This window comes from Mustela lutreola, chromosome 2, assembly GCF_030435805.1.
Source record: "Mustela lutreola isolate mMusLut2 chromosome 2, mMusLut2.pri, whole genome shotgun sequence".
In the NCBI taxonomy this organism is placed as follows: Eukaryota; Metazoa; Chordata; class Mammalia; order Carnivora; family Mustelidae; genus Mustela; species Mustela lutreola.
This window is the reverse complement of record NC_081291.1, coordinates 133194536-133207411: the sequence shown is the minus strand read 5'-3', so window position 1 is coordinate 133207411 and position 12876 is coordinate 133194536.

Below are 12876 nucleotides of genomic sequence, written 5' to 3'. Positions count from 1 at the left end.
CAGAAATTTGATTGCTTCTTTTAAGTGGTTTTTCGGTTGTTTTTTAAATTTTGTCTAATTGTATATCCTGTATGAAGTAAATAGGTGGGTTTTATTTTCCAACCCAATCTGTCAGCTTCTGCCTTTCAACAGAGGATTTCAGAACATTTGTATTTAATGATATAATTAATAAATTTCCTTCAAATAATAAACATTTTATAATTTCTCTATTGTTCCTTTTTTTTGCATTTTCCTTATAACTACTTTTTGAATGTCAAGTTCCTTGCCAATGAAGCATAAAGAAAATGAAGAGCCATTTTACATCAAGTGCATCAGATACTGTGAAGTCCCACATTAAACAGCCTAGAACTTCACCCCTTAATTTATCTGAGAACAAAGCATCCTCCTTTCAGTGTCCTATTACATTGCTTGTTCTATTATTAAACAAAAGAAATAACAGCAGATATTAATTTATGTATCCCAGGAAAGGTTGAGTTTGTTTGTGACTTTGAGCAAAGGAAAATAAAGAGCAGCTTATATGATATTGTTATCTACTTACATTATCTCTGAAGTTTCAATCCACAACATGGAAGCCAGTTATCAAGGGATTTGGCAATTCTGCCACTCTGGGCAGTGGGCAAAAACTTGGAACTACTGATCTCTCTCCATCCAGCCACTTCTGGGTTTAGTGCCTTAAGTGTTGTGAATGACCTCACAAAAACCCTATTTTAGGAACTCTGTTCTGAAATTTCAAAGACTGTCAAACTTCTTTGAAATTATAATTTTTGTTTGTGTGTTTTAGCAGTCAAATTTGGTTGGGGGAAAAAAAAATCCCAGTTCCCTGTGAAGATAAAGTCCCTTCAACATCTGGCTTTTCTGAGTTGGTAAAGGAAGAAGATTCTTACTTCATTATTTCTCCATTTCATGCTTGTACCAAAGACTCTACCAGTATTCCTGAAAGAAATGTATCCACTGCTTCAAAAGGATTCAACTTTATCAGAAGCAGGGCCTACACAAAATCATCTTTTTAGGTTTTGTCTAGAAGTTGTAATATGAATTTTTTCCTCACCACACAGAACTGTATCATTTAACTTTGATCAGAAACGTTACTGTGAAGAGAGAAAGGAGAGTCTGCTCAAAACAACAGACAGGAACTGATTCAAAGACTCATTTTCTTAATAGTTATTTTATAAGATCTTCATTGCAAGGTAAATCATTGAATCAGATCTCATTAGAGACATTGAAAAATCATGAGGTTTTTGGCACATTGCTCCATTGTGTTAGTTAGATACTAGACGTAGACAATTATGTGAACTTCCCCAAGCTTAAAATAAAATTTCTGGCTAGCTGATACACAGAATGATAAAGCTGTGTCTATTTATCCCCAAGTAGAAATCTATAGAACTTGTAAATGCTGAAGAAATTTTTTATCTGTCCAGATAAAATTAAACTTGAAATGCGGATTTATGACCATTTACTTATTGCTCTAGATAAGACACTTCAGTGAGAGAAGACTTTCCAAACATGAGGTCACTGGCTTACAAAGAAAATTGTTCAACAGAAAGTCAGGGCTACGAGTTGAAGTCCAATGTTCTTTAACACAAGCCTTTCTTCATCTAGTAAAATTAGCAATGTGACATTTGGGGATGATTTGTTTTCCTCTGTGTGTAAAATTTTGCATTGATAGCTGTTATGATCGAAATGCAAAGCTAAAATTTGTATGATTTCAAAAAATATTACCTAACCGATTGGTCAATACTTTTCACCTGTATTTCACTATCCCCTATCCACAAGTGCCTCAGTCCTCCCTTGCACCTTTGAGGAATGTGAGCTTCCTACTCTTACCTAATAATTAATTTGCAGTGATAATACAAGCTAAGTACTGCAAGCCCTGATTTATTTACTCTGAAATGTAAAGTAGCCAGTGGGAGAAACAATAGAACTATAGTAATCTGGAAATTCTCAAATCTACTAATTTGGATTTGCATATTTCCATAATTTAAAAAAAAAAAAAAGAAAGAAAGAAAGAAAACCTCTCTCTTTTGACTTAGATATGCCCCAGCAGTAAAAACCTCTTTCTCTTCATTTATTATTTCCTTAGAATGGTACATCTTTCTTGCCACCCATCTTCCCCATGTTGTCTTATGCTGTGAAAGGCCACGTAAACAAATGATATTTGTAAATCTATATCCTTGTCACCATAAGGTTAAAGAAATGAAGCAGTCTTCTGTTTAACACCTGCATCATCCCTAATAATAGTAACCTTAAAGCTACTTGATTTTCTTCCCTAAAACTCTTAGATTTTCTTCCAAGTGTATAACAGCATATTTCTTCAAAAAATATTCAAGTTAAAAAGTTATCTAAATTAAAGATAAATAAAAAGTATGCTTTGAGACAGACATTTTATCTAAAAGGCATCAATTAGTGTTAAACTGAGCTACTCATTTCTTCACTGTTTTACATGTTTTAGTCTGTTATTTTGTGCAGTCCATCTACTTTTTTGGGACGTATTATATGAACCTTACATGCAATGTATTATGCTGCTCAGCTATACTCCTCATCATTTCACCAACCCAAAATTTCAAATACTTTTTGTGCTAAATAAAAGCATCTTTATTACAGTCATTTACTTCTGAGCAGAATTAAAGTTTAGGTTTGGGCTTATTTTCACAGCTTGAATATCATTTTATTTAAGAAATTACAGTTGCATTTTGCTTGAAAAATGGAGAAAAAAATTAATCCTTTATAAAGATTGTTTTTACATCCTACCTATATAAAATATTTTATAGTTTTTAAGAAAACTTTCTATCAAATTTTTTAACTTTACATTTACTGTGACAGGTATGTTACTGTTTTTTAAATGTATCATTTTAATTGAAATAAGTATCTTATTCCTCTTAGATAATGTTGACCTGCTGTCATAGTGTATATTTCAAAAATAATTTCATGTGCATTATTTCATTTGATATTGATAAAAACTTTCAACGGAATGGACCAACCCTTCACTGGCCAACCTTCCAGCTGCCTCCCCCAATTAACCAATTTTATAATTGATGACATAAAATCATCAAGAATAATGGGCTCTTTTATAGCTATGTAGTAACTAAAAGAGGATTTAAGACTAATGTTTATCCCTCTAGAACAGAATGTTCACTTCCCCACACCTCTTTTTTTATTATGTGAGAGAAGGGAAGAAATGTGATTCATTATTCATCAATTGTCCCAGCATATTAAATATCTCTCCCGAGTAAATAATTTAATTATTTTTGATATTTACTTAAAATCTTCCAATATTACAAGTGCAGAGACTAGAGGAGTCATCAGATCCATCTTACAATTTTGTGTAACTCCTAAAGTATTTCATACATGAAACAAAATCAAAACCATCTACTTTCTTCTTATTCTCCCTAAAGATAAAAACTGTTTTGCATATAAATTATCAAAATTCTATCAAAATCTTTATTTCCCCAGTCTACATATTTGAGTCAGTTGAGATGTTTCAGCCAGAAACATGCCATCATCTAGACAATTTATCATCTGATTTAAAGCATGTTACTGATTCTTAAACTGTACAAAACCATTGGAGACCAACCCAGATCATTCCAAAAAGGTTTCTAAATTTCCGTTATTAAGTTGTATTCACATTTTGCTTTTTTGATATTTAACAATACTTTGCGTCAATAGGCAGTTCATTTTCAGAGGTCATTTGGTTCTTTAAGTGTTAGAGAAGAATCATTGTTTTATTGGTTTGCTTAGTTTTGGAGGTGGGATGGATAGTCGGAAGACCTTTACCTTTCTTTGTTACATTCTCTCAGAAAGGCCCACCAGAGGTTAGCAAACTTTTTCTGTAAAGGTCAGTAATAAATATTTTAGGCTTTGAAGGTGGGAAGGGAAAATAAAAAATATCACATAGTTACCTATGTGACCATTTAAATGTAACCATTTACAAATGCAAACACCATTCTTAGCTGTCAGGTAAAAAAGTCCACTGGGGAGCTCTCTCTTTGCAGGCTGCCCGTGCAGGATTGTTTCAACCAACCCACAAGATTCAAACACAGGAACAGACTACTAGTACATAAACTGAGGTCTTCTAAAACATCTCTAATCCAGCACTGGCAGTAATAACAAATGGGTCTGAATCAGAGGGGCTGTTTGCACAACCCCTGATAGATCTGGGTGTAGAAAAAGTACCCATACCATTCTCCAGAGCACCCTCTGCTCCTAAACATTCCCACCAAAGAAATCACCTCTGGTCTCTTCAATACAGGCTACACAGGGGGTTATGGTGATTCGGGATCAACATTGTTATCTTTTGTTGAATTATCTTTTACTAAATTCCAGGAAGATCCATGATATTTGGGACTTTGTGTCCCCTTCTTAAAGACAGAGGGTAAGAATATCTTCATTTGCAAGAGGATAGCTCCATCTTGAAAGGCAGGACCGAGGGTTATCACTAGGGTGATACTAAAATTTGGCTATCTATAGGAGGATATATATGGATGCTCAGTAAGCAGTATTTGACCATACTATTCATTAATCCATCATCTCTCAGCCCTAAATAATCAACCAATCTAGATTACGATTTGCTGGGCTGGGAATTGGACTCTGACAATCATACTTCTCTTCAGTCAGGTTCCAACAGTAAAGGGCACCAGAGGGAAATGAAGTCAATAGCAACACTTGACTTCATCCTCCAGCTTCTTGCAGGCTCAGATCAGCCTAATTGGATATCCTCCAACAGAGCAGCAGGGGTAGCATCCTTCCTCAGAAGGTCTGAATTCCAGCTTCTTCGGGCCCTTTCCCTAAGACTCCAGGTTTTGAGCAATCCAATAGGTTCTCCGGGATGACAACTGCTCCCTGTTCTTCTTACCGCAAAGTTCCCTCTTGACTCTTTTAGAACCTCTATACCTATGTTCCTATAGTTCTATCAAAGTCCTTTGTTAAAATGTCCAGTGTACTTTTAATTTTCCTATCAGAATCCTAGCTAACGTAAAGGAGAGGATAGATTTCAAATTCAGGTTAAAACTGATTTTTTAAATTAATCTTTTTATTGTTTTGACAAATTGTTAAATTGAGATTGGAAAGAGATCATTAATGGAAAAGATCAAAATAGGAGATTTTTTGGAAGAGCAGAAGGCAAAGACTAATAATCATAATTTCAAAAACAGGAGCTACACTATTGAGTGTCTACTAGTAGCCAATATTGTACGAAGAGCTTATGTTTACTAAATCCTCACGAAAGCACTGCAAGGCAGAATCATTATCTCCACATCACAGGTGAGGAAACAGGATCAGAAAGTTAAATGACTTGCACAAAATCACAAAGCAAGAAAGTGGCAGGGTCAATACTGAAGTCCTGTTCTATCTGATTCTAAATTATGTCATTCTACCTCCTAAGGAAGGAACCAGTCTGAAAGGCTGTGAGTGTTCCTAGTAAATGAAGTCACATAGCTAAGTAGGGATGAAAGAACAGAAGATATTGATTAAAGGCTCACTTATTTGGCAGTAAATATATGTACAATAAGTTTAAAGAAAGCAAAAAATGTACCACTTGCACTGTGAGAATAAAAGTCTGAAAATGCAAGGAACACACTTGAGATCGAAGGCACGTGCCCCTATTGGAGACACTTATTTGAGTCAATTTAAAGAAGTAATTTTGATTTTAATACTGACTACCTGAGGCAAATTTGCTTTAAATTCATGTTGTTACAAAAGACTATAGAGTAGAAAAAAAGTAATTTTTAGGGGATTCTCTCCAATTATTTAGATGCCAGATTCTCTGCAGTTGGTCAAAAAAGTTTGATTAATCACGTGAGGGATATAATTCCAAATCCGAGATCAAGGACTTGGAACGGAAGGGCAGAATTTGGGCATTAGTTGTGTTGGCAATAGTAGAACAGCCAGTTTGGACATAGGTTGAGAACAATAATGGCTGTGGAAAAGCTATTGCAGGACCCCTGGAAAGAAATGGATTAGGCATTTTCCGTAACAGCATTGAATGGCAGCATTTGTGACATTTAAACATTTGGCTATTCCACTGGCTGGTGTGAATTACAAGATATGATACATGTAAATTATTTTAGAGTCTAGATAAAGTCTATTCTACTGCCATACACCCTACATTCTGGGCATATTTGTCCTCTCCCCTAAGAATTCATTGCACCATGGGCTTACCTTTGAACACTCTGACCAGAATGCTGTAACCAAACCCTCCATCTGACAAACTTTTACTCATCTTCAATGTCAAATCAGATTTTATCTATTCAATAAAACTATCTTAGGTGCTGTCAGGAAAAGTTCATTGTTTCTCTGTGATTCCCTAGTGCTTTGTCAAAATCCCCTTAATTATATGTACAATGTTGTACCTACTTAATTCCTATTTTCCCTTCAACTCTCCAGCTATGAATAGGAAATTTGTCCTCTTCATTTTCTAAACCCATCTAAAATGGTGTCTTATAAAAGATAGTTACAAAATGAGCTAGAATTCTTGCCTCACCAATAAATATTTATTGAACAAAAGAATGAGTTAATAAATTAATCAAATACAAAAATGTCAGTTGGTTATCTATTACAAAGAACAAACTATTCTGTCAATTAAATTTAAAGTCAAAGACACAGGGAGATGAAAAATCACAAAAACCCAGAAATAATGACTCTAAATGCCATAGTTTTATAATTTTAAAATATAAGCAATTAAAGCAGTGCCATACATTAATGATTTCTAGTAAATTAAGCAACTTGGGTATTCAACCATGCTGTTTAATTACCTGTGTCCTTAAGTGTTACCAATTATGTCTCCCCTTTATATGAAAAAATATGGCTATAAGTCAGTAGAGCATCACTCCTTCTGGACAAGGAAAGTGAGTAGTTAATTAGTGAAGGAGATCAAACTGCTTCCTTTGGGATGAGAAAAGTGGCATTCAGCAATACCTGGAGCATGGACTGAGAAATAAGTAATTTTAGGTAAGAGGTTCTTGAGCTAGTGACTTCTACCAATTAACACCAAAAATTTAGGGTAACATATATTTTGGCAGGACATGGACAATGCAAGAAACTGAAAAATCCTCAACTAGATAGAATTTAGTTGTAGGACTGCTGCGACAACCGAATTTCCTTTCTCCCAACTTTTCAACAATACTATAATTATGATCAAATAGGAATACAGATGTTCTGGTTACTCAAGGTGACTAACGAATCTACACCATGGACTTAGTTCACTGATGCTTACTCAGTTAATCCTACTTCAATTTTGAGTTCTTTGGTCCTCTTCACCTGTCTTGCAAGATTTTCTCTCTTTCTTAAAGTTCCAAATGCACAGTTGATCACAGAAAGGAGACATAAAAAATAACCTTTTTTGTTAAAGCTTATAAGTTTTATACTACCAATCCTTTCTTCCTTGTCATCCTCCTGTATCTGAAATCTTTTGGTTTCTGACTTGGCAGTTGAGACAAACACACTCTTTTCATGATAATGATGTATGAATGAAGAAATAAATATCCCTGAAAGCTAGTTATTTCCTGATGCTCAACTAGAACTTTGAGATTCTCAGATAGAATTCAACTTTCTGCCCCTCATCCTTGACAAATGATTCATCTGGCCATGGAGCTTTTGTTGAGCATCTAAAAAGTTGAAGAGAAAGTCCTTTCCAGAAAGGACCACCATGGTACCACATGAGCAGGCATAAAGCAGCAAAAGCACCAAATACGGGCTGAGAACAAGAAAGTTGTAGAATTATATAACCTCTCAAAGAATGTTTGTTTCATTATCTCAAAATAAGCATATTTAGGTAAACTTTATAGGATGTGTTGTGAGAGTTAAATATGATAATTTCTGTAAAACATTTGGTTTGGCAGAGATTGCAATTTATGATAGCATTCCATTATCGCCTGGGCAAACTACATTCCCCAGACTTCTACGGAGGAAGCTGTGGCCACATGCCTATGTTCTGGCCAAAAAATGTAACCAGACATATTATGTATGATTTATGGAAAATATCCTTCCAAGGACTATACTCATTTTTTCTTTTTCAATTCCTATTGGCTTGAATGTACTAATCATACAGCTGAAGCAGACATCTTAATCATGAGGTAGATCATGAAAGATAGGTGAGCAGCAATATAGAATGAAACTAGTTCTCTGCGATGTTTTACTCCCTACTTTTGAACTCCTTCTATTTGCAAGTTATAAAAACTATCTTTATTTTGTATACTCATTTTTTTGTTTCTTTGTTCCTATACATTCAGCACAACCTAAAACTTAAAACTTATACAACTTCTTACAACTTCTATAATGTCAGGATGATTTTAAAAGAACAGAAATAGAAGAAAAGGGGACCAGATAAGAGATTCTTACCTAAATGAAAAAATACTGCAGAGACTAGATAGGCAAGACACTGGTCTTTAAAGGGGTCAAGATGATGATTTGGAATGATATATTACTGAGACTTTACATAGAGTGGCCGGAAATATACATGGTAATATTAATCGGAATAGGGAATCCACAGCAATAAAGCTATTATGGAAGAAAAGAATAGGTTGGATTTTAGACATACTGAGTTGGGTATGCTGGCATAGTATCTTGATGAAAATGTGAAGAAAAAAAAAAAGAAGAAAGAAAGAAAAAAGTAAAGAAAAAATTTGAAGCAAATATCACAGTCATATTTCTGCCTGGTATAAACTTAGATTGTACTCAATTTATTGTAATTATTAATTCATTCAGAAGTTTTTCTTAAGCATCTGTTTTGTACCAGACACCATTTGGGGCCTTTGCAATACACCAGGATTTTTGTCCTCCAGAAGGCTCACTGTCATAAAAAGCACATTTAATTTTCTTCTAGGGCATGAAGAAGGTAAATTCATTTTACAGAATCCATCATTGTTATGGTAATACAGTAATTGCGCTGATATCTTACCATTATCCAATATCTTAACCAAAACTTTACTTTTAAATGTAATTTCATTTTTATTGTGTGATACCATGAAGGAGCCAGTTGCTTAACCTTGAAATTTTCAAAATAAAGAGTAATAGAAAGTTTCAGGACAGAAACTAAAGGAAACAGTCTTACACATTCCACTGATTTTAAGCAATAATTTCCTGAGTAAAATCTGGAGCAGCACTTTGAAATTGTAGACATTAATAAAGCCTATTCCTTCCCCTTGTTAGCAATTTGGAGAGTGTACCTGTATTATTGCAAGCATAAATTCAGCTACAGAACCATGTAAACAGCTCTGTTAATATTTATTACCCCCTTTCTTTGTTTCATGAGGTTTCAGCAAAGGTCTTTATTTTGGTCTGGGAAAAAAATACTTAAATCCATTTAATTTTGAGATTTCTGAAAAGTAAGTGATTATTCTTCAGTACAATGTATATGTTTATGTTGATTTTATTGACTAATGTTGGTTTTATTAATCACTTCCAACAATTTTTACATTCCTTAACTATTTTAGTTACACAGAACTCTTCAAATTTAGAATCAGTAATACTTCGTTGCTGCAATTGTGTAACAGAAATATTAAGCTATACTTTAGGACTAGCTTCTGACTAGATAAATGGTTTTGAACCAAGTCATAAACTTCAGATGACTGAGCAGCTCAGTTCACTAAAATATTTATGTCTCGCTTTAAACATTCCATAAAAATACCAACTTTGGTTCCCTGAACTCTCCTAACATTTTAAAGGCTTACATACCAGTTGCTTTGAGAGGCTTTCAGTAAACTTTTTTATAACTACCTAAGGGGCTTATTTTACACACAAACTATAGGTCACATATCCACATGTATTGACATAACACTGCCAAAGCACTACTAAGTTGCCTATTGTGGATTTAAATAATTAGGAGGAAAGCATTAGTTTAAACGTTAAGATCAGTAGGCTAGGGCACCTGGGTGGTTCAGACTGTTAAGCATCTGCCTTTGGCTCAGATCATGATCCCAGGGTCCTGGGATTGAGACCCACACTGGGGTCCCAGCTCAGCAGGAAGACTGCTTCTCCCCCTTTCACTCCCCCTGCTCGTGTTCCCTCTCTCGCTGTGTCTCTATCAAATCAAATCTTTTTAAAAATTATGCCATATTCACTGAGTCTAATTGGCTGCCAATTTCATCATTTTTTTGAAGGATATCACACAAGCTTGAGTGTGAGTATTAATTTTAAATCACAATACCTGCCATTTATGGGGCAAACATATGCTTTTCAAAGTGCTTTATCCTTTTCAGCTCTACAACATTGTGTGAGGCAACATTTAAAGAAAGCAAACAGTCATGGATATTACTGAAAAGTTCTTTTTTTTTTTTTCAATTTTTTAAAAGATTTTATTTTATTTTTATAAGATTACATTACTTATGGAAATAGGTGTGTGGGACCTGCTATTTTGTTTTTAAAATATGTTTTCCTGTGTATATTATTTATGTTATAATGTTTAGCTACGCCTACCTGATATGCCCCTTCAGCAGTTAGTGGCTGCGAAACACATATATAAAATATGCATAGGTGATATTAATTTTAAAAAAAAAACTTCAAGAAACAGGATCACAAGTTACAAATCATTAATTCATGTATATATGTGTGTAAGATTGATTTGTTTTTTAATAATTTACTGAATTTGAGGAGGCTTGGTTATGATAAACTAGATTCCTCACTTTATGAATCCCAAAACAGATCAGCAGCCTGAGTCAGGCCTAGGTCAAGGTGGCAAATACCAGGGACAGCATGAGATGAAGGGCTTAGACACTGGTCCAAGTCCCAGCTTTGCTCAAGGTCATTCAGCTACTAACTGGCACTCTTTCCATAGTTGAGTATCAATTTCCTTCTTTGAAAATATATCCCTGCTGGTATCACTGGGAAAAAAAAAGGACTCAGATATGATGTTTTATATCAAAGCACTCCATATTTCAAGCACATGAAAAAATGTAAGTTATTAATACTACTGTGCTGTTGTTGTCACATTTTTATGGATCACTGAAGAGTAATCATATGCCATATGCTCCAGAAAGGACATTCAAGCTCATCTCTACTCATTACCTTGTGAACTTAATTTCCTCATCCATGACATCTGATTTTATTTATCTTTTGTCCACACATTGCTAGTATCTCCTTACAGTAGTACTTGCCTGGAAGATGGTGAGTTGATTCTGATGGCTCAAATAGTGATTCTAACCCAAAACTTCAGTTCTCAGAATCTGGCCTGAGCTGAACCCTGCAATACATTCTCTAGCAGCCCATTAAAGAAATAACAAGTACACTTAAAAACAGAGATGGAATTGACAACCCAGTTGTGATTCCCCATCTCCACTTGTTTTTTTAATACCTCCCTCTTCTATGACTGGTAGAAACTACACTTCTACTGCCACACTTTATTTATTTATTTATTTATTTAAATTTACTTGACAGACAAGAGATCACAAGTAGGCAGGGAGGCAGGCTCCCTGCTGAGCAGAGAGCCCAATAAGGGGCTCAGTCCCTGGAGGCCCCAGACCCCGGGATCATGACTGGAGCCAAAGGCAGAGGCTTTAACCCACTGAACCACCCAGGCACCCCCTATTGCCAGACTTTTTAACGTAGGTGCTTGAGTTAAAACTTGAAGTTAAGACATTCATAAATTCTGAAGACATTCCACATTATTTGTCTCACTACTTCTGTTTTTTTTTTTTAAGATTTTATTTATTCATTTGACGGAGAGAGAGTTCACAAATAGTCAGAGAGGCAGGCAGAGAGAGAGGGGGAAGCAGACTCCCTGCTGAGCAGAGAACCTGATGCAGGGCTGGATCTCAGGAACCTGACTGAGATTATGACCTGAGCCGAAGGCAGAGGCTTTAACCCACTGAGCCACCCAGGTGTACCTGTTTTTATTTTTTTAAAGATTTTTATTTATTCATGCCCAAAAGAGATAGCGAGAGAGGAAACACAAGCAGGGGGGAGCTAGAGAGGGAGAAGCAACCTCCCCGCCAAGCAGGGAGCCCTATATGGGGTTGGATTCCAGGACACTGGGTTCATGACCTGAGCCAAGGCAGCTGCTTAACGACTGAGTCACCTAGGCACCCCACTGCTTCTGTTTTTTTAAAAAAAAATAATTACTATTCCAGGGAATTAATCAACAGTTTTAAAGGACATTTGAATACCTTTATATTATATTTATTAGGAATGTGGCTTTGCCCAACTTTCTTTTTCCTTATTTTTGTGGTTGATAAAATATCAATTTGAGGTCCCACTCAAACTTTGAGATCTTATGTTTTTCAAGATGCCCTTTTCAGGCTCCCTCTGAAGGATGGGTTCATCAGTTAATTTTTTAAGAAGTTGATAAACATTGATATAACCAATCAAATAATATTTTCAGTTACATCTTATTGTTCTCTAGCAGTGTATCTTTTTTAATGTCATTTTTCTCTTCCTCAATTTTTTTTCCTACTCTTTTTCCAAATCAAGAATCTTTTCAAATTCATTCCAGTGCCTCTATTATTATCATTTTCCTTAGGCCTCGTATTCAAGATGGCAATAACTATTTTAAAAGTAATTGAAATGTACAGTACATAAACATTTTTCCTTATTAGTACTAAAATAATTTGGGAATGCTGACAGGTAATGAAAGGCTGATCTGCAAATTATCAGACATTTCTATGATCACATTCTTTACATAAGCATGCCGTTTGCTATAAATCTATTTCAAGAGAGCTAAAAACTACTCATTCAGTCTTTTTATAACACAGTTATGGAACACTTGTGGGTTTTACAGAGCTGTACTTCATTGGAAAAAATTATAAAATATTATCTTGGCCACTGAAGAATGTACAATACACAAATACACTCACTCATGTTGACTACAGTAACTATGACTTTTTGTCCACTACTTCTTCACAAAGAGCCTGATGCATAGTAAATACTCAGCAAGTACTTTGAATCCATAAA